The sequence below is a fragment of the Schistocerca serialis genome, chromosome 9 (assembly GCF_023864345.2).
Source record: "Schistocerca serialis cubense isolate TAMUIC-IGC-003099 chromosome 9, iqSchSeri2.2, whole genome shotgun sequence".
Lineage (NCBI taxonomy): Eukaryota > Metazoa > Arthropoda > Insecta > Orthoptera > Acrididae > Schistocerca > Schistocerca serialis.
Genome location: NC_064646.1, coordinates 59,564,181 through 59,583,509, shown reverse-complemented (window position 1 = coordinate 59,583,509; position 19,329 = coordinate 59,564,181).

The window sequence follows — 19,329 nt, the reverse complement described above, 5'->3', positions numbered from 1 at the left end:
TTTTAAAACATTTTCATTAGGTTTTCTTAATATTTGATGTAAAGTATCTGATAAGTAATTATTATTCTTAGTATGCTTTACAAACTCTATACAGAAAAGATACTTCCCTACTTCAGAAATAATCATTAGAGTGTAACTGGTGGCTGGTTAGAAAATTGTATTAGAAACAGTGTAAGCTTTCAATACAAATTTTATCTACGTGAGAAACTGAATACATAGATTCCTAAAACCTTTTCCTCGTATAACATGTGGCTTAGGTAACATATTTAACCGCTGAGCAAAGCTGACTATTGGTTGGCCCTATGTTGGCGTATGTAAATTTAATCAAAAACAAAATTTTAAGTAAAGAAAATGAATCTCAATAAATGCCAAAAGAAACTAATTGTGTGCTCAGTGAAAACTATATAATTAAAGATCATTACCAAAACATATTATGACCGTGCGTCATATGAATGCAATCTTAGACAAATAATATCCACAAAAATTAATTACTGCTCTATTCCGAAGAAAATATTTGTTTTAAATTCCTATACTATTCACTGAAAATTAACGTATTTGCTAGCACGATACTTGACAATTCTGTCTACACACTGTATGCAGAAGAGTGCAAGGTGAGATCTGAAATGAAGTAAAAGTGACTACATCTTGCTCAGCATGCTGTTACCTCTTTGTTTTGCGTGTGTGTCTCGAGTACTGAAGTTCTCAAATGGTTCAAATGGCTCTGAGCACTATGGGACTTAACATCTATGGTCATCAGTCCCCTAGAACTTAGAACTACATAAACCTAACTAACCTAAGGACATCACACAACACCCAGCCATCACGAGGCAGAGAAAATCCCTGACCCCGCCGGGAATCGAACCCGGGAACCCGGGCGTGGGAAGCGAGAACGCTATCGCACGACCACGAGCTGTGGGCTGAAGTTCTCGAAAGGAAATACAAACTAGTAGATGCAACAGCTAAAGACAGGTAATCAACTCTAAATTCTTTTTGTCAGAAACAATCTGTTGCTTCGTGTGTCTTACGCCACAATGCACGCGCGATAGAAATTCAAAACTTTACTATGAATCATGGAGGTAGGTTTTACTTTAAAGAAATCGTTTTTAAGAAATCAAACTCTCATTATTGGCAGAACGACTGTACAACTCAAAAAGGCTCTAACAATTACAAAATTTTCTCATTTCAAAAATTACAGAAATACCGGTAACTTTAAAATTCCTCCAAAATCTTCTCTATTAACTTAAAGAAAATAAAGTATTCTAGGTAGCTTCTGCCAGATTCACAACAACAGATCTCATTCTCTGGAAAGCTCAACTGCATTCTACTGGAACTCGAAAAAGAATATGTCAGCGCTACACAACAGACTGTCCAACAAGTCAACCACGGATAAAACAAGAAAGTCAAGGATCTTATTCACTACTCATGCAGTGCACTCATTTATCTTTGCCCCGGTACAGTAGAGGCGAATTATTTACACTAGCAGAAAACATATGAGAACCTACAACAGTGAAACAAAACTGAGTGGTAGGTAAAAAATTTTACCAAGGAAATATCGCCGTACCGCCGTATGTCTTCTGAAGTTATTTTATTTTGACGACTAACTTCAGCATCTCATTAATGCCATCTTCAGAGCCCTATGCACTCCATGTAACTCAGATACATCGATGCGTGCATAACTGGAGCCATCAGTATCTGGATTCCGTGAATTTGTTTGTTTAGTGCGTACTCCGAAGACTTGAAAACAACTCCATGAGTGCATAGGGGCCTGAAGATGGCATTAATGTGATATGAAACTGGTCGTCTAAGTAAAATAACTTCTGAAAACATACGGCCATTTGTCGAATTTTCTATGGTAAATACTTGTCCAGCCGCTCTTCCTTGTTCACGATGGATTAACAGAGATAGGTAATAAAGGTTGACTACCTTGGGTCTATACAGACTGTCTTCTGTCACTGCACTAGAATTTATTGAGTAGATGTAAAATTCTTAATTTGCATATCGTACCACTATATTTAATAGGTCCGTATTCACTCCACGTAATCCACCTGCCTTCCTATTTTTTACAAAACTTAATACTGTATTTAATGATTGTGACGTTACAGTGTCTACTTGTGGAACTTTATTTCAATGGGAGCTGTCGATTTCCTCATAATACCATAATTTTTTTATAATGTTTTATCCACTGTCGTTCACTTATTACGTTCAATCTTGCTGATTTGTTTATGTGCTAGATTAGTTTGTATCCATTACCTCCCTTCTATGTACATCATACTCTAGTTACTTATAAACTTATCCCATGCTTCCTCGTGTGCCTCTTGGCATTTGTTCTTTTATATTTATATGCGTCAAAGGATATACCTGTTTTATTTTGTAAATGTTTCTGGTATGCTTTTAGTTTCTCTTCAGCCTTTAATTTAACTTCTTTGGTCTATATTCTCAATCCCTATTTATTTCTTGAATTTCTCTTCTTTCGTAAAGCTTCATATGCAGTTTTACAGACTGGAATGGGAAGAAATCCTGATGACTATGCGAGCTAACATTCCCAAAGATGTTCGGGCTCACATGCGGTTCCCCTCCGTCGAAATGTCTTGCCTCAAACTCGTCTAGGGGTTGAACCGCACGTGTCACATTACGCGCCCTAAATTAGAAACTTGTGACCCTTTGGTTAAATTGTCTGGCTGAAGGCAAGTTTGCGAAATATAAAGTTAATATAACATGTAATAACAGTAATAATAATATTGGCAACTAAATTAATGACTCATAAATGATGTAGGCCACACAGTTCCGATTTGGTTAGAACAATGTTTATTCAGAAAGCAAATTAATAGCGAAAGTGGTCGTATTTAGAGTTACTGTTACACTCGAGCGCATAGCCGTTTGACACAGTTCGATCACTCACAATTTCATCGCAAAATACAAGTCTAATATTCCACCCCGTTATCTTCAGGAAAAGTTGGAGTTCACACCAGGCGCGCGGCTGCCCACCGCTCAGAGACCAAGTCCCGCGACACCACACAACGCGAAATATTCTAGTCGTTTCTCTTCTTATCTGCCTAAAGACCGACCGTCCGCTTTCACGTCTGCATCCGATATGTTCACTTTGGTGTCTCCAGCCGAACTGTTCGCTTTCGCGTCTGCACCAGCACTGTCCCTCTGCCCGTCCCGCGCCGAATATCGTTCAACTGACTAGGGCAGTCCACTTCCCTGAAGCGTTCATCTGGTTGGCTACAGCTTATTCTACATCATTTTACATTTTAACATATTTAAATAATCAAAGCTTGACGACTTTCACGTTATAAATAAAGTAACAATAGTATCCATTACATAATAAACGTTAAATTTTTTTACATAAAACCAGGACAATCACCTTCTTAACTTTGAATGTCACGGCCAGTAGCATTGCACCAACGTGCTTTATGATAAATAAATAAAGAGCAAAAGGAACTATTACGCATTGAACTTTACAACTAATATTCTATTACCTAATGATTCAATAAGATGTCATGCTGTCACCGTTCAATGTGTTTTGTGTGGAGGAAATGATGACCTGAGCTTAACTGAAAATACTGATAATTTAAATTTACTATATCTTGTAAACACATAAAGTTACAGAGTTGATATTTACAACGTTTGTCATTTTAATGATGCGCTTCTATATGAAATGTCGATCGTTAAGATCGACCAAAGCGTTCAGATTTTAGCATACAGGTCTTCGTTAGAAAACTTGTGAATTTCGCTTTAACAGTAAATCCTAAACTATTATAGATATGATCAATACACAAGTTCTATTGGATCACCATGAAAATGTATGGAGAATAGCAGATTAAAATTACTGTGGCTTCATTCCCTGACTTACTACAGAATTAAATAGTTTCTACAAATGTTTCACTTCATGACTGATCTTAGGTCCGCCATATTTAACACTGCTACGTCTCCTTGGCCTCAAATGGCTTCTACTGGGTTTCCTATGACGTAGGTTCTCGTCTGTCTCACTCGCACACTACAGAGCTTAGACTTAAATAGACAACAGACGCCTGTGAGTTTACCCATCTCGTGGTGAATCTGCACTCTTTGTGGGAAGCGGTTCTGGAAGACAGGGTTCGTTTCACAATTCCTGAAGGCTGACTCTCTCCGCTATATACTTAAATGAGAGCGAAACGCTAGTTAACTCACAACTACTAGAACTGGACGTCCATCTGTCACGTACATCACATTGGTTTGCAGAGTATAGATATAGATGTAGATTGCATTATCTTTTCCGATTATTTATTTAAATCTGTATCTGTGGGTGTTCCCATTAGGTACTCTGTAAGTCTATTTTCATAAATAGTTCTTAATATTTCTGCTTGTACGTAGGAGATACACCATATACACAACCTCATTTATTCGTTTTTGATTTGGGTTATTTTGCTCCAAATTTGCTATTATTCTCTTCGAGGGCCTCCTCGACGTCAGAAGCGCCTTGTTCCTGACAGCAAATTTAACCATCCGAATCGAGTCTCACAATCACAATATTCACTGACGAGGTTGGAAAAACACACACATTAGTTTTGCTTGCTCACTATCATTAATGTTGCTGATCCCGCAGACCCATATTAACACGAAGAGGAAAAACACTGGTTTCCACCACACCACCAATCTGTCCCTTCCTAGCACTAGTAATTTGGAATACTCTTCTATAAGGCTGGTTCCTAAAGTCATAACGTTTTTGTTTTGCATGTTGGTATTCCGTTTGCTACGGGTTTGTTTATCGATTGTCACTTTTTATTTGTAGTTCACCCTTGCTATTTCAGTTTGCATATTGTCGTTTTGTGATTTGGAGATAGTGGGTGGAGCTGTGGACTGTAGGAAATTAAGTGCCAAATGGAGATATCACAACATTTCCGACATATTTTCTGTCTGACTTCAATAGCGGGGTGAAAGCAGCAGAGACAGCAAAGAACATTTGGGCCGCGTATGGAGCTAATGCCATTGGACAGAGCACGGCAAGAAAATAGTTTTCTCGTTTCAAGGAGAATCATTTTGACATTAGTGACTCTTCACTTTGAGGAAGAACCTCGGGGTATGATGAAGATCGTTTAAACACATTAATCCACAATAATCCACGTCATTGTACTCGAGAACTAGCAAATGGGATGAACTGGTATCGTTCCACCATAGTATGACATTTGCATGCAGTGGGGCAGGTTCAAAAATCGGGTGCATGAGTACCACATGCTTTAAGCCAAAATCGCAAAAATCGGAGTGTTATCATATGTTTACCTCTGCTTGCTCATCGTCAGTTGGCTGTTGAACAACGGCGACCATTCCTGTCCTGTGTCACTGCGTCAACAAGGAATGGTATATTTATGTTAACATAAGAAAAACAAGGAAAACAAAGAAACTGTTCAGCCTAAACAGAGCATCAATTCCCCGTACAAAGACCTGTGCACATCCTCACAAGATAATATTACGGATATGGCTGAACAGTGACGGTGTGGTGTACTACGAATTGCTTCCTCTAGGTGTAACCACCACTGCTGACATTTAGTGTCAACAAACACGAGACGTCTTGTAGACGAAATCCAGAAAACAACGACCAGGAAGACAACATGAAGTGATGCTACACCACGGTAACGGGCGCTCCCTTTTTGCTAGACTGACAAAAAACACTATAGAGGAGTTGGGCCGGGAAATCATTCCTCACCCACTTTATTCACCTGATCTAGCGCCCTGAGATTTTCAGCTTTTCCGCTCTCCATCGAAAAACCTTCAAGGAACTTCCTTTCCGGATAAAAACGCGCTCCGAACATGGCTCGACATGTTCTTCGCCTCAAAACCACGTGATTTACACAGTAGTGGAATGGAAAAGTTACCCCAGCGTTGGCAGACTGTTGTAAATAGTGACGAAGAACATATTGCTGATGACTAAAGTCTCTATTATGCGTATCTGTTGTGTTCATTAAACGTATGGAAAAACGTTGCGTACTCATGTAGACGGCCGGCGTGGCCGAGCGGATTGAGGCGCTTCAGTCTGGGACCGCGCGACCGCTACGCTCGCAGGTTCGAATCCTGCCTCGGGGATGGATGTGTGTGATGTCCTTAGGTTAGTTAGGTTTAAGTAGTTCTAAGTTCTAGGGGACTGATGACCTCAGATGTTAAGTCCCATAGTACTCAGAGCCATTTGAACCATTTTTCGTACTCATGTACTAATTCAACACTCCAATCCCTCTTCGAACAGATTTCCCGTAAATAAATAACAAAATCCATCATACTGCAGTCCACGCAACCCAGAACTATTTTTACATACCATTCACTTCAATATACAGACATATTATAAGTAAAGAAGTTAGGAGAAGAAATATGTTCCTAGGAACAGACAATAAACAAGAAATATGTACAAAAATCATGGCCATGACGACTTAAAAGTTACACAACACTCACTTACAGGAACACTAAAAGAAATTTCGCCCTCAATCACTCAGTGTTTACAAACATCGGTTCATACGCTGTCTCTTCACTTTCTGGTGTCAGATCAAACCTGTAGTCAAATCCATCACTTCTGTAAAACGTCTGTCATTAAACAGCAAACCATACCTATTAACACAGTTTTCCTTAAACAACTTCATCGGTATTCACACACACACATGCCTTGAAGATGAGGAGAGATATACCGATAAAGACAAAGCTGAAAACCGAGAGTAGAATCCTAAAATCGCAATCAAAGAAAACAAACGACAATAAGAAAAGAAAGATTTATTTCTCCAGGCGTAATAGAAAAGGTAAACTAATCCTTCTCGTTCCACCAATCTATAACCAGTCATATCCAATTATGTCTTATAATCACCTTTGTTTCGGATAATCAATTTGTTATTTAGATATGGCTCTTATGACCTGTCACAGTAGCCCCTTGAAGATTTCCACCGACATTCAAGAACCTACACCTCATGCAGTCAGAAATGGTCAGGTGGGATGCTCCCATCAATAAACCAACTGTTCTTACTCCTCTTGATAATCATTTATACATTCTCAGTCTTCTGAGGGAATTCATCCACAAATCATCCAAATCATCCTACACAACCACTCTCCCTGCAAACATTCTTCCACAAAATCTCTTCAACATTTCTGCGATATACTCGCTGTAGCGCTTTCAGCACCAGCTAAAGATTTCCACACATTACACCCCTCTAAATAAACTTCTGCATACATTAATTTTTCTGAGGTTACTCCCCAACTTGAAACATCGACCACCAGACAAGATGCCTCCCTGCATCAGCTTCTACTTGTGGCAAAAACTACCGAACATTGTTGCATCATAGGACAAGACCGCATCTAAACATGAATTATTAGAAGACAGAACTTGCGATGGTTACGCTGTGATTCCCTGTATCGGTTGAATGCTGAGAAACTGCATATGCGACTAATACTCCCGTCTGGCACCGAGCGAGTTGGTGCAGTGGTTAGACACTGGACTCGCATCCGGGAGGACGACGGTGCAATCCCGCGTCCGGCCATCCTGATTTAGGTTTTCCGTGATTTCCCTAAATCGCTCCAGGCAAATGCCGGGATGGTTCCTCTGAAAGGGCACGGCAGACTTCCTTTCCTAATCCGATGAGACCGATGACCACGCTGTCTGGTCTCCTTCCCCAAACAACCAACCAACCAACCAACCAACTCCCGTCTGAGCCGTAACGATACTTTAATCACTCACGAAAAGCATTGCCTTGCGAATTTGGCTAATCCTAACATATCTGCTATCCTGCTCGCCCAAGCAGCAATTTCTCACCGTCTTCAGCACTTCGATGCTTGAAGCAGAAAACGGGGGGGGGGGGGGGGGGGCTCAATCTCCTACAGATTACGATATAGCAGCTTCCCAGCTGGTCTCCAGATGAAATATTTAAGTCAAATCCTCTCTTCTGTATCCTGAAGCTGTCTTAGCCGCCGTGTCCCAAGCGGAAGTGTATGCTCTCCTCAACCTCCCACCGAAATAGGTAGTTCTCTATCGATACTGTCTTCGTTCTCCGCTCCACAAGTCATCCAGTTCTTGTGCACCAGTCAAATCAATACTGCAAAATTCTGGCCAATGTTCTTTACCTTAACAAAACAACAGTTTTCCCTCCTTGCAAAAATTTCAAGGCATTAACCAATCGCTACTCACCAGGGCTTTCACTTCTTGAACATTCTGAGTCACCTTTCCATCTTCAGCCAGTGTTGTAGCCAGTCCGATCACCTCCACATACGCACTCCACGGGATTTGGTGTCCACACTTCCTCTATTCTGCTAATTGTTTGGGTTATCCAATCAGGAGCTCTCTTACAACTTTACAACTTATTAAGCCAGGAATATTCACCTTGAGTGAACTAGTGCCAGAAATTGGGCCCGGTGCTTTTTCAAAGAGCAAAGAATTCCTGTTTGAAAAGCAGCCTGGCCACTTCTCACAGAATGCTAAGATTACTGTTTCTCAGTGACTCTTCTTTGCCTAGCATTCATGGAAGGAAAGTTTTTTTACACAAAACGAAGTTCTTTCGAAGTTTCTTTTGCTCAGATGCCGGGATGCCGCTGCTTGTAAAAACTGAGACTCTCTGCGAGGAAGGCAACTGGCTGGCACCTTGCCGCGCTCAGTGGCCGCGCGTTAGAGGCGCCATGTCACTGATTGCGCGGCCAGATGTTCGAGTCCTCCCTGGGGCTTGGGTGTGTATGATGTTCTTTGCATAAATTTGTTTAAGTTAGTTTAAGAAGTGCGTAAGTCTAGGGACAGGCAACCTCAGCTGCTTAGTCCCTTAGAAATTCACACACATTTGAACATTTGGCTGGCACCAGACCTCAAAAGAAGTCGGGTCTGTGTCTGGTACCTGCTCTTAGCGATCAGCTTCCTTTGAGCTTTAGTCTGAAAAAGGTAGACCGCAACACCAGGGGTGATCCATCTGAATACCATGTCACTGGCCTGGCCTGCAGTATGCAGCTAGGCTCATCTTGTATCCAGCTGATATACAGGGTGAAAAGTATTTAAACCGACAAACTCTAGGAGGTTGTAGGAGACATCAAAACAAATATTTTTCCCTAATGTCATTTTCTCCTATGAGGATTATTTAAGCCGTTGGAGGCCGTATTACGCTCTTGAGTTGTTAGAGGACGTATTACGATCTTCATTTGTTAGAGAGCGTATTACGATCTTCAGTTGTTAGAGGGCGTATTACGCTCTTCTGTTGTAGGCAACTGCTGTCCACCAGTGTAGTAGTGCATTTTCTTTGTTTACTCATGGAGCGATACACCTGGAGTGAGTACACTGATATGGTTGGTGCGTACTACGTAGCGCACTATAATGGACGAGTTGCACAGCGGGTTTATCAACAACAATATCCCTATCGCCGTATCCCGCATCATACGACCTTTGCTGCTGTGTACAAACGTCTGCGTGAGACCGGGTCATTTAGCAGATTACCTGGACAGGGACGCCGTCGCACGGTAAGAACGCTGCAATTTGAGGAAGCTGTCTTGCAGCATGTGGAGCAGGATCCTTCAATCAGCACTCGTGCAATTGCGCGTAACATGCGGACGAATCAGACGAATGTAAGAACAGTCCTTCGAGAGAAATTGTTACCTCCATTTCACTTACAGCGTGTCCACAAGCTGGAACCAGTTGATTATCCACCCAGAGCACAATTTTCGCAGTGGTACCTGGAACAGTGTGAAATGCTTCCTACATTTCCATCCTCTGCGTTGTTTACCTGTAACCTGTAACCTCCCCCTCACTTATCCACCTCAATGGTAGTGAAAAATTAAACCGCGTGCACCTAATGGAAATTTGGGAAAAGCAATCGTCACCGAAGTGAATTTGTCGGTAAAGGTGGAGGAAAGGGTTACATCTAAATGAAAGGAAAAATGCAAATGAAATTGGTGGAAATTAATTTTAAAAAGGGGTAAAGTTAATGAAGAAAGTAAATGTGCGATCGTTGCGTTAACAATTAATTGGCGTTAATTAGATATCTGAGATTTGGGGAAAATTGCGGTCGCCAGTCCTATGGACAACTACTATAATAACTGAAAATGAAAGATTAATGCACATATATTTAGCTCTAAAAGCGTGGCAACTGAAGGTTGACACGTGTTGTGTGAAAACTGAATGTTTGTCAGAAGTAATAAATTTCGCTACACTCTGACTTAATTTAGCAGAAGAATTAATAAAACCGGAAAATTGAAAGTTAATTTAGTGACTGAAATTAATAGTGAACTTTGTTTCTGAAGCACTACGAAATTCAATAAAATAAGGTTAGTCTTGGGCTACCTCAACAATCATTTCAAAAGCTACTTGAATCTACGCAATTTAGAAAGAAGAGATTTAACTGTGAACTTGAATTAAATGATTCTGAACAATTAACAATAGTAAAATTTAGTACGTACCAAGCTGAGCTGCAGTCACAGGTAAGATAAAATACGGTAACAAAACTCGCACTCTTAATTTGTGCTTGTGTAATCTAAATATTGTGGCCAGCTATGAATACTTTAACTGGACTTTGAAATTAAAGCTGTGAAATCGAATGATACTACTTTAATGCTGGCGTTTGAATTTCAACGACACTCGGGTTCATTCCGGAAAAGGAAGGGACCCTGCTTGGTAATGCAATTGGGACAATGAGCAACAAAGGTTCATGCTACGTTGCTGTAATTTAAAGAGGCAAATGGAACAATTTTAAAAGCTGAGGTCTGCCATACAGTTCTAAAACTTTACGTGCTTCCAGTCTTCCTTGTTGGTTGATTGAAGGTTTGAAGTCGTCGCTGTTGCAGAAGCTGGATGTTGGCGCGCCCTCTTCTCGACACGGTCACCAGGCGAAACGGGCTATTGATGTGCGCCAGCTAATGCTTCCCGTCCGCGACACCGTGTCAGAAACTATCATAGCAAGTCGAGCGCAATTACATGCTGCCAAACCCCGAAAGCGCGGCAACTCGCGGGAGCTTCACACAACACACCTGCTCCGCCGCCCTACTCTAGCCAGACTCCCTTCTGCCCGCACTCCACGCGGCAGAGTTAACACTACCAAAGATCCTAAACACTTTGGTTCTCCACACGACCTATCGATGTAATCGTTCGATAGCATAGTTTTCCCTAGGCAAGACCCAGCGTAAAAATACAAATAGTATTTACAAAACAGACCAATTATACATTTATATAGTAAAACAGTTACAATATATAAAGACGCAGAAATGTCATATCTTCAGGTAACAAAATAAAGAAAAAAAATTATAGTACAATAGATGGAAATAGGAGGATATGCATTTCCGGCCTTACATACCGATGAAGCAACGTTCGGGCTTGGTGGAGTCTTCAACATGCACAATTGGCATGTTTGGAGTTAGGATAACTCACATGCCACAGTTACTAGCGCTCATCAAGTGCGGTTCTTCCTTAATGTGTGGATCGGTGTTGTTGGGGACTGTTTAATTGGGCCGTATCTGCTACCTAGGCCATTAAATGGCAGGCACTATTACAATTTTCTCGCCAGAGCATTGCCAGAATTGCTGGAAGACGTCCCGCTCCCTACAAGACAACGCATGTGGTTCCAACATGACGGGGCGCCGGCACATTTCAGTCGTCGTGTGCGTCGATTCCTGGACCGACGGTTCCCAGAAATGTGGACTGACAGAGGTGGTCCTGTACCATGGCCTGCTCGATCCCCAGATATGTCCCCTCTGGACTTTTTTATGTGGGGAGAGATGCTCAACCTTGCTTATACAACTCCTGTTGCATCAGAAGAGGATCTGGTTGCCCGGATAGTAGCAGCAGCAGGAACAATTCAGGATACTCCTGGGGTTTTTGCCCGTGTTAGACAGAACAAGATCCGACGGTGTAACCTTTGTTTACGTGTCAATGGAGGCAATTTTGAAAATCTACTGTAATTGAAATTGGGTTGTGTTAATGTGTTGTCTCTTGGTCATAAAAAAATGGAAAAGTGTTTGTTGATTTAATTGATTTGCCGCCAGAGTAATCTTTCTCTACCGGTTTAAATACTCCTCATAGGACAAAATGACATTAGGGAAAAATATTTGTTTTGATGTCCCCTACAACCTCCCAGAGTTTTTCGGTTGAAATACTTTTCACTCTCTACAGAGAAAATTACAAGCAACTCTTTCACCAGGAAGAAGAAGGAATTAATATAGAAGTAGACGGCGTACTCCTGGAAGTCCGTGGAGTTAAATACGAAATCGTTAAGGCTTTTGTAGCGACTTGTCGGCAAATTGCCCGTTAGCTTGTATCTCGAGTTATTCGGCCGACGTTATTTGATGATTTCTCTGACGTTTCGCTTCACCCTCCATTGCTGGTGGTGGACTTGAGTGGAGCTAGCGATCGCAGATTATGTGTATTTGGCATGCAGAAGTCCAAGAGCTTTTCGGTCGCCATTAACGCTGCGGGCCTCCCCTTGCAACATGTAACGGTCATTCGCTGCAGCACGGGAATCCGGGATCCGTTCACCTTGACGCTTTTTCATTTCTTACAGAAACTATTGTCTTGTTTGTGAATTCCTTTAGCTTCCCTGAACAAGCGGGTGTGATAGCTATTCTCCACAGCCAGAATTTCCGGGTCGGCGAATGTTACTATGTGGTCGCTCTCACACAGCGCGTGCTCTGCCACGGCCGATTTCTCCACCTGCCCCGACGTTCAGGGCCGCTAATGTTCGGTGATCCTGGTGTTGACTGGTCGCTCAGTCATTCCAACATAGACTTTTCCACGTGTGCATGGTATGCAGTACATTCACGATATTGCAAGTGGGTATCTTTTCTCCTTCGCCGCGGACCAACTTTCTGCCCTACATTCCCGGAGTGACGGACAGAATCAGCCGTATATTATGCAGTCACGGTATGAAGACTATTTCTAAACTGACAAAGAAGATCGAAGAGAGTCTCAGATCGACAAAGGAGAATAGGGGCCCACTTGCAAAGTCGGGAATATCATCACCGAACGGAGGCAGCATCGGAGGTTGGGGCTGGTGGAGAAATCGCTCGTGGCGGAGCACACGCTGTGTGAGACCGACCACATAGTAAAATTTTGCCGACGCGGTAGTTCTTGCTCCAGGGAAGAGCTTTTACACCTGCTTCTTCAGGGAAGGTATATAAATTCTCAAACATGACAATAGCTCCGACAGGAAGGCTGAAAGTCAATGGGTCCGGGATTTCCGTGGTGCAGCGAACGACCGTTGCAGATGCAAGGGGGAAACTGTAGCGGCAATGAAAACGGAAAAGCTCTTGGACGCTGGCGCACCAGGTGCATACAATCTGCAGCCGCGAGCTCGACTGCAGTCCATCACCAGCAGTGGAGGGTGAAAACAGACGACGGCCAAAGAAGCACAGACAGGAGCCAACAGGCACTTTGTCACTGACGTTAAACATTAGGGTCTTTAGTGATTATGCTAAGTGAAGGTAATAAGGTTCAATCAACTTATGAATAGCACATTACACATACCTGTCCGGCAGCGTACTTGACGGCAGCCCAGTTATCACACCAAACGCTGGGTCGGTATGACAGTAACTAATACGGTCTGGCAGTGTTCACTCTCCTCGGAGCCTCCACATACGGCTAAGTCAATTTCGATATTTACTCGGGACGGGAAGTCATCTGAAAAGATGACGTGATGCCAGTGATGTTTCCTGTGTTTCGTTGGACGCGCCACCGCCGGAGCATTTCGGTACATTTCTCTCTGTTGCTGCATCAGGTGAAACCGCAACGATTGCAGCCGTACTGAGAGTCGAAAGTGCTTCAGGCGTCGTCGCGCTGTTTTTGAAGATAGTTTTCTTGCTGAAAACGAGTCCATTTCCTGACTCGAGGAATGCAATGTTGGTGCACAACCTGCACGGTCGAGCGAACAATATGTGTGCCTCCTCGGGCGCTAGTGACGTGCAACATGTGAGACCGTTGCGTAGCGCTGGGTACGACCTTTCTGCACTCATAGATTCCACATCTGCCTACGGAGTATCGCCTCAGTTGTGCGACTGGATTCGTGATTTCCTGTCAGAAAGGTCACAGTTCATAGTAATGGACGGAAAGTCATTGAGTGAAACAGAAGTAATATCCGGCGATCCCCAAGGAAGTGTTATAGGCCCTGTATTGTTCCTGATCTATATTAACGACGTAGGAGACAATCTGAGTAGCCGTCTTAGATTGTTTGCAGACGATTCTGTCATTTACCGTCTTGTAAAGTCATCAAATGATCAAAACGACTTGCAAAATGATTCAGATATGATATCTGTATGGTGCGAAAAGTGGCAATTGATCCTGATAAGGAAAAGAGTGAAGTTATTCACATGAGTACTAAAAGAAATCAGCTAAATTTCGATTACGCAATAAGTCACACAAATCTGAAGGCTGTAGATTCAACTAAATACTTAGGGATTACAATTACAAATAACCTAAATTACAACGGTCACATAGATATTATTGTGGGTAGAGCAAACCATAGACTGCGATTCATTGGCAGAACCCGTAGAAGGTAAAACAGGTCTACTAAAGAGACTGCTTACACCACGCTTGTCCGCCCTATTTCGGAGTATTGCTGTGCGGTGTGGCATCCGCATCAGGTGGGACTGACGGATGACATCGAAGAAGTACAAAGAAGGGCAGTTCGTTTTGTATTATCGCGAAATAGGAGAGATAGTGACACAGATATGATACGTGAATTGGAGTGGCAATCATTAAAAAAAAGGCGTTTTTCGCTGCGACGGGATCCTCTCATGAAATTTCAATCGCCAGTTTTTTCCGCCGATTTCGAAAACATTCTGTTGGCACCCACCTACATAGAGAGGAATGATCATCACGATAAAATAAGAGAAATCAGATCTCGCACAGAAAAATTAAAGTACTCGTTTTTCCCGCGTGCCGTTCGAGAGTGGAACGGTAGAGAAACAGCTTGAAGGTAGTTCATTGAACCCTCTGCCAGGCACTTTATTGTGAATAGCAGAGTAATAACGTAGATGTAGATGTAGATACGCACGATAACCGTGGGATCCCGACCAACATGAGCAGCAATATCATTTTCTTGCCGGTAATACGCGTCGTACTTGCCACCCTAACACAAAATCCACAATGGAAGCGGAAAAGAATGGACAAGTCCCATTCTTAAACGTTCTCGTTAAGAGAAAGGCGAATGCCACTTTTGGTCATAGTATTTTCCGAAAACCAGCTGAAGCCGACGTGTACCTGCAAGCCCGTAGGTGCCATCCGGCGCAGAAGAGCAGGGTACTCAAAACTCTGGGTCAACGGGCACGAACTCGTTCGGAACCAGACAACTTGACTGCTCAGCACAGCTCTAAGGAAGGCCACTTCCAACAGTGGCCGAAACGTCGGACAGGTTTATAGAATGAGAATGCGGTCAACAGCTCAGAAGAATTTTATTGATACCTGCAGTCTGAGCTCTGCAGAAACGGATATCCTTCCAGAGATATTCATAAGGCACTGCACCCTGCTTCTCCGCCAGAGCGGTCAGTAGAAATACAAGCAGAAGCAAAGAAGGTTGCTTTTTTGCCATGCGTTGGATCAATACCTGCCAAAATCAGCAGAATTCTTCTACTATATAACGTCAAGGACGTTTCCTGTCCACCAACCAAGATTAAGGTTCTGTTAGAGAGAGTAAAGGATGATTTGGGCCTACAGAAAATGAGCATTTACCACATACTGTAACCTCCTTCTTACTAATCAGCCTATCCTGCTTGCGATATAAAATATGACCGTGGATCGTGTGTATGCCTAATGGATTTTTACTAATTGTATAGCCGGCCGTGGTGGCTGAGCGGTTCTAGCGCTACAGTCTGGAACCGCGCGACCGCTACGCTCGCAGGTTCGAATCCTGCCTCGGGCATGGGTGTGTGTGATGTCTTTAGGTTAGTTAGGTTTAAGTAGTTCTAAGCTCTAGGGGACTGATGACCTCAGAAGTTAAGTCCCATTGTGCTCAGAGCTATTTGAACCATCTAATTGTATAAGGCTATCTTTCCCGAAGAAGTGATACCGATAAGCAGGAGGAAAGTGTGCGACCGACCCTTCTGACGGAAAGCCTACTAAAAATAAAAAGTAATTAAACCGAACAGGGCTATAATTCGGAAAATGAAAGTTATTTTGTGCAATCACTCACGAACAACACTGGACAGAAAGGGGTACCATTGATCATGAATCCAAAAGTTACACTAATGAACGAAGAGGAAGTGATTAACGGTCGCCAGCCCACTAGGGCAATTTACATCCAGAATCCTGTACAAGATGATGGGAAAGAAAAGACATGTATTCTTAAACACTCACGTGGCAACTAAAGGTTGCCACGTTTTTTTCGTTTTTTGTTTGTTTTTTTTTGTTTTTTTACGCTAATTTTAAGTGAGTATGTAATGATAAAGAAAACTGAGAAGTCACTCTTACGTTATGTTTGGCATAAAATTTTGAAAAAGGCAATCGAGTAATGATTTGAAAATATGCAATTAAACTGTGTGTTAGTACTGAACTTCGTTACGTGAACAATGACTTTCAGTGACCTCAGCATAAAGTCATCAAAGAAATTTAGAATAAAAGCAAGTACTTTTTACTTTGCCGTTACTTATTTTGCAAATTGGATTTCATATTATTATCTGAACAACTGAGCCCTTTTTACTGACTTGAACAGAATTAAATACTAGAATACGTACCAAACCAAACAGCCATGTGCTCCAAGCTACATGTAAAATAACAAGCTACATGTAAAATAAATAAAGCTTCCGCACTCTTAATTTGTGCATGATTTGGATTTTTTCCAGTGAGTGATTCTCAAACTTGAAAAATGAAATTGCTTTACTTTAATCATATACTGAAGCCTCTGTTGTACAACAGTTAACTGAAAGTAGGCTGAGGCTAAAATTCTTAAAAGAGAAATCATTCATTAATAAACAGGCTATAACTATTCAATTTGTTTCTTATGACACTCAGTTAGCATAATAGGGAAAAAAAAGGAACAAGGATCCTGCTTGGTAACAATGTCTGGGGGCAATGAAGACACAATCGCCCTGAGTTTAACTGATTATTATTTAAATAAAGTTCATTAATCAAATCACATTCAATTGTGATGCTGTGTTAGCCGTTAATACTTTCTACCAATGAACAGTCTTACTTCAATGCTGTGCATACGACGAAACTCGGATCCGACGATGAATCTGTGTTGCTGGATTTGCTGCTGTTCTTGAAGACGGTAGCATATTGTGGAGCCACGGCTAATTATAAGGACGGGCAATCGTAATTAATACAGTCTCTTCCGCCCGTCCACTGTCCGTACTCCTGCTCTAGACATCTGGCCGGCGCGCTTACGTGATGCCGCCGAAAATGGTACACTCTACTGCGAGAGCGTTATCACCACACTTCCGCACACTACAAGCGCTGGAACCCGTCTCCCGCTCTCTCCGCACGCTCTGCGCAACAACCCCCTACCCAAAGATTTTACAACGCACAAGCACTGCTATTATCGTTGCTAGTCGATGCAAATAACAATTCCCTTGGCTTTTTCCCAGAGCTTATAAGTTTCACAGGTAAATACAATGAAATGTCAACAGGCTTCTACGTAAATGTACACATACAGTGAGGCAATGTCCTTACTTATTAAAAGAAAACATTTCAATTACAAATATTTACATACAATTCAAAAAAAAGTTATATACCGCTAGCAGGTGCCATGCATCCTGCATTTTCGGTGTTACAATACCATGTCGATGTGGCATGTCATATATCGGCCAGAGCACAAGGAACGTTGACATCAGGTGTAAGAAGCACCAATGATACATCACACTTCTAAGTCAGCAATAGCGGACACTTGTTTGAAACTAAGTCGTTCGATGAATTACGATAATGTCAAGATCCTGGCACAGTCATCCAGATACTGCGTTAACGTTTTTAAAGAATCTATCGAAATAAAGTCCACACAGAAGCTTAACCGTGGGTCGGAACACAATCTTAGCCCACCTGGAATCCGGCGCTTGATCTCCTGAAGAAGCAGTGGAGGCAGCATAGAAATTTCTAGGGAAATAACTTTGGAAATGGTGAGAGAGCAAATAACCCAGTACAACCAACACAGAGCTCACAGACGACTTCAGACAGCAAATCAAGTACGTGAGGACGGTCATTTCGAGAACGAACGGCAATTTGAACACCGGCGCACAAAGCGGGCGTGTACCTCGGACGGAGCACTTGACTCGGCGCTGGTAATATGATAGCACATTTCAGTGGAAAGCTTAAACGACGTCAGTCGGAAGACTGAGCGCACAGTACAACTTACAACTTTGAGGTGGAGCAAAACGTCAAATGATAAAATTATGAACTGACAACACCCACAAAGTACGCGCACAGCAGTCGGCACAGCTATGGCTAGAAAATGCTGCAGTTGCTGCTACTGATCGGCGCATGACGTGAAACGGAGCACCTAGTCCCATACAGCTACAAATACTTAACCCCGTTCCACAATGGATTCAGCCTCAGGGAGCACCTGATAGAGATTGTGAATTACGTGATCGATTTACTGTGTAAATACGACGCGAATTACCAACAAAAAAAAATATTTCAAGATGACAACGCCTCGTCAGGAATGCCTGAAGACCTTCAAGGGCAGTGCTATCGTGGAACAATGTAGCACAAGTCGCGATCCTGCCGCTGTTGATTTCTGAGAGTTACTGGTAGATTACGTCCTTGTCCTGTGACACATAACATGATCTCATAAACAATCAACATTCAAATTTTGTTTGTTTGAGCAGCCTGCTTATAAAAGAGTATTTAGTTGGTGTTACTCTTCTCCACATTGCACAGTTTCTCCGAAATGCTGATCATTTGCCAATCTAAGCACGTAGAACTTTTTATGCCCATTTAAAGTTTGCTGTATGCCGTACCCGTAAGTTGCAGGTTTGATGGTTGTTGTTGTTGTTGTTGTTGTTGTTGTTGTTATGGTCTTCAGTCCTGAGATTGGTTTTATGCAGCTCTCCATGCTACTCTACCCTGTGCAAGCTTCTTCATCTCCCAGTATCTACTGCAATCTACATCATTCTGACTCTGCTTAGTGTATTCATCTCTTGGACTCCCTCTACGATTTTTACCCTCCTCGCTGCCCTCCAATAGTAAATTGGTGATCCCTTGATGCCTCAGAACATGTCCTACCATCCGATTCCTTCTTCTAGTCAAGTTGGGCCACAAATTACTCCTCTCCCAAATGCTGTCCAGTAAAACCTTATTAGTTATGTGATCTACCCATCTAATCTTCAGCATTCTTCTGTAGCACCACATTTCGAAAGCTTCTATTCTCTTCTTGTCTAAACTATTTATCGTCCATGTTTCACTTCCATAGATGGCTACACACCGTACAAATACTT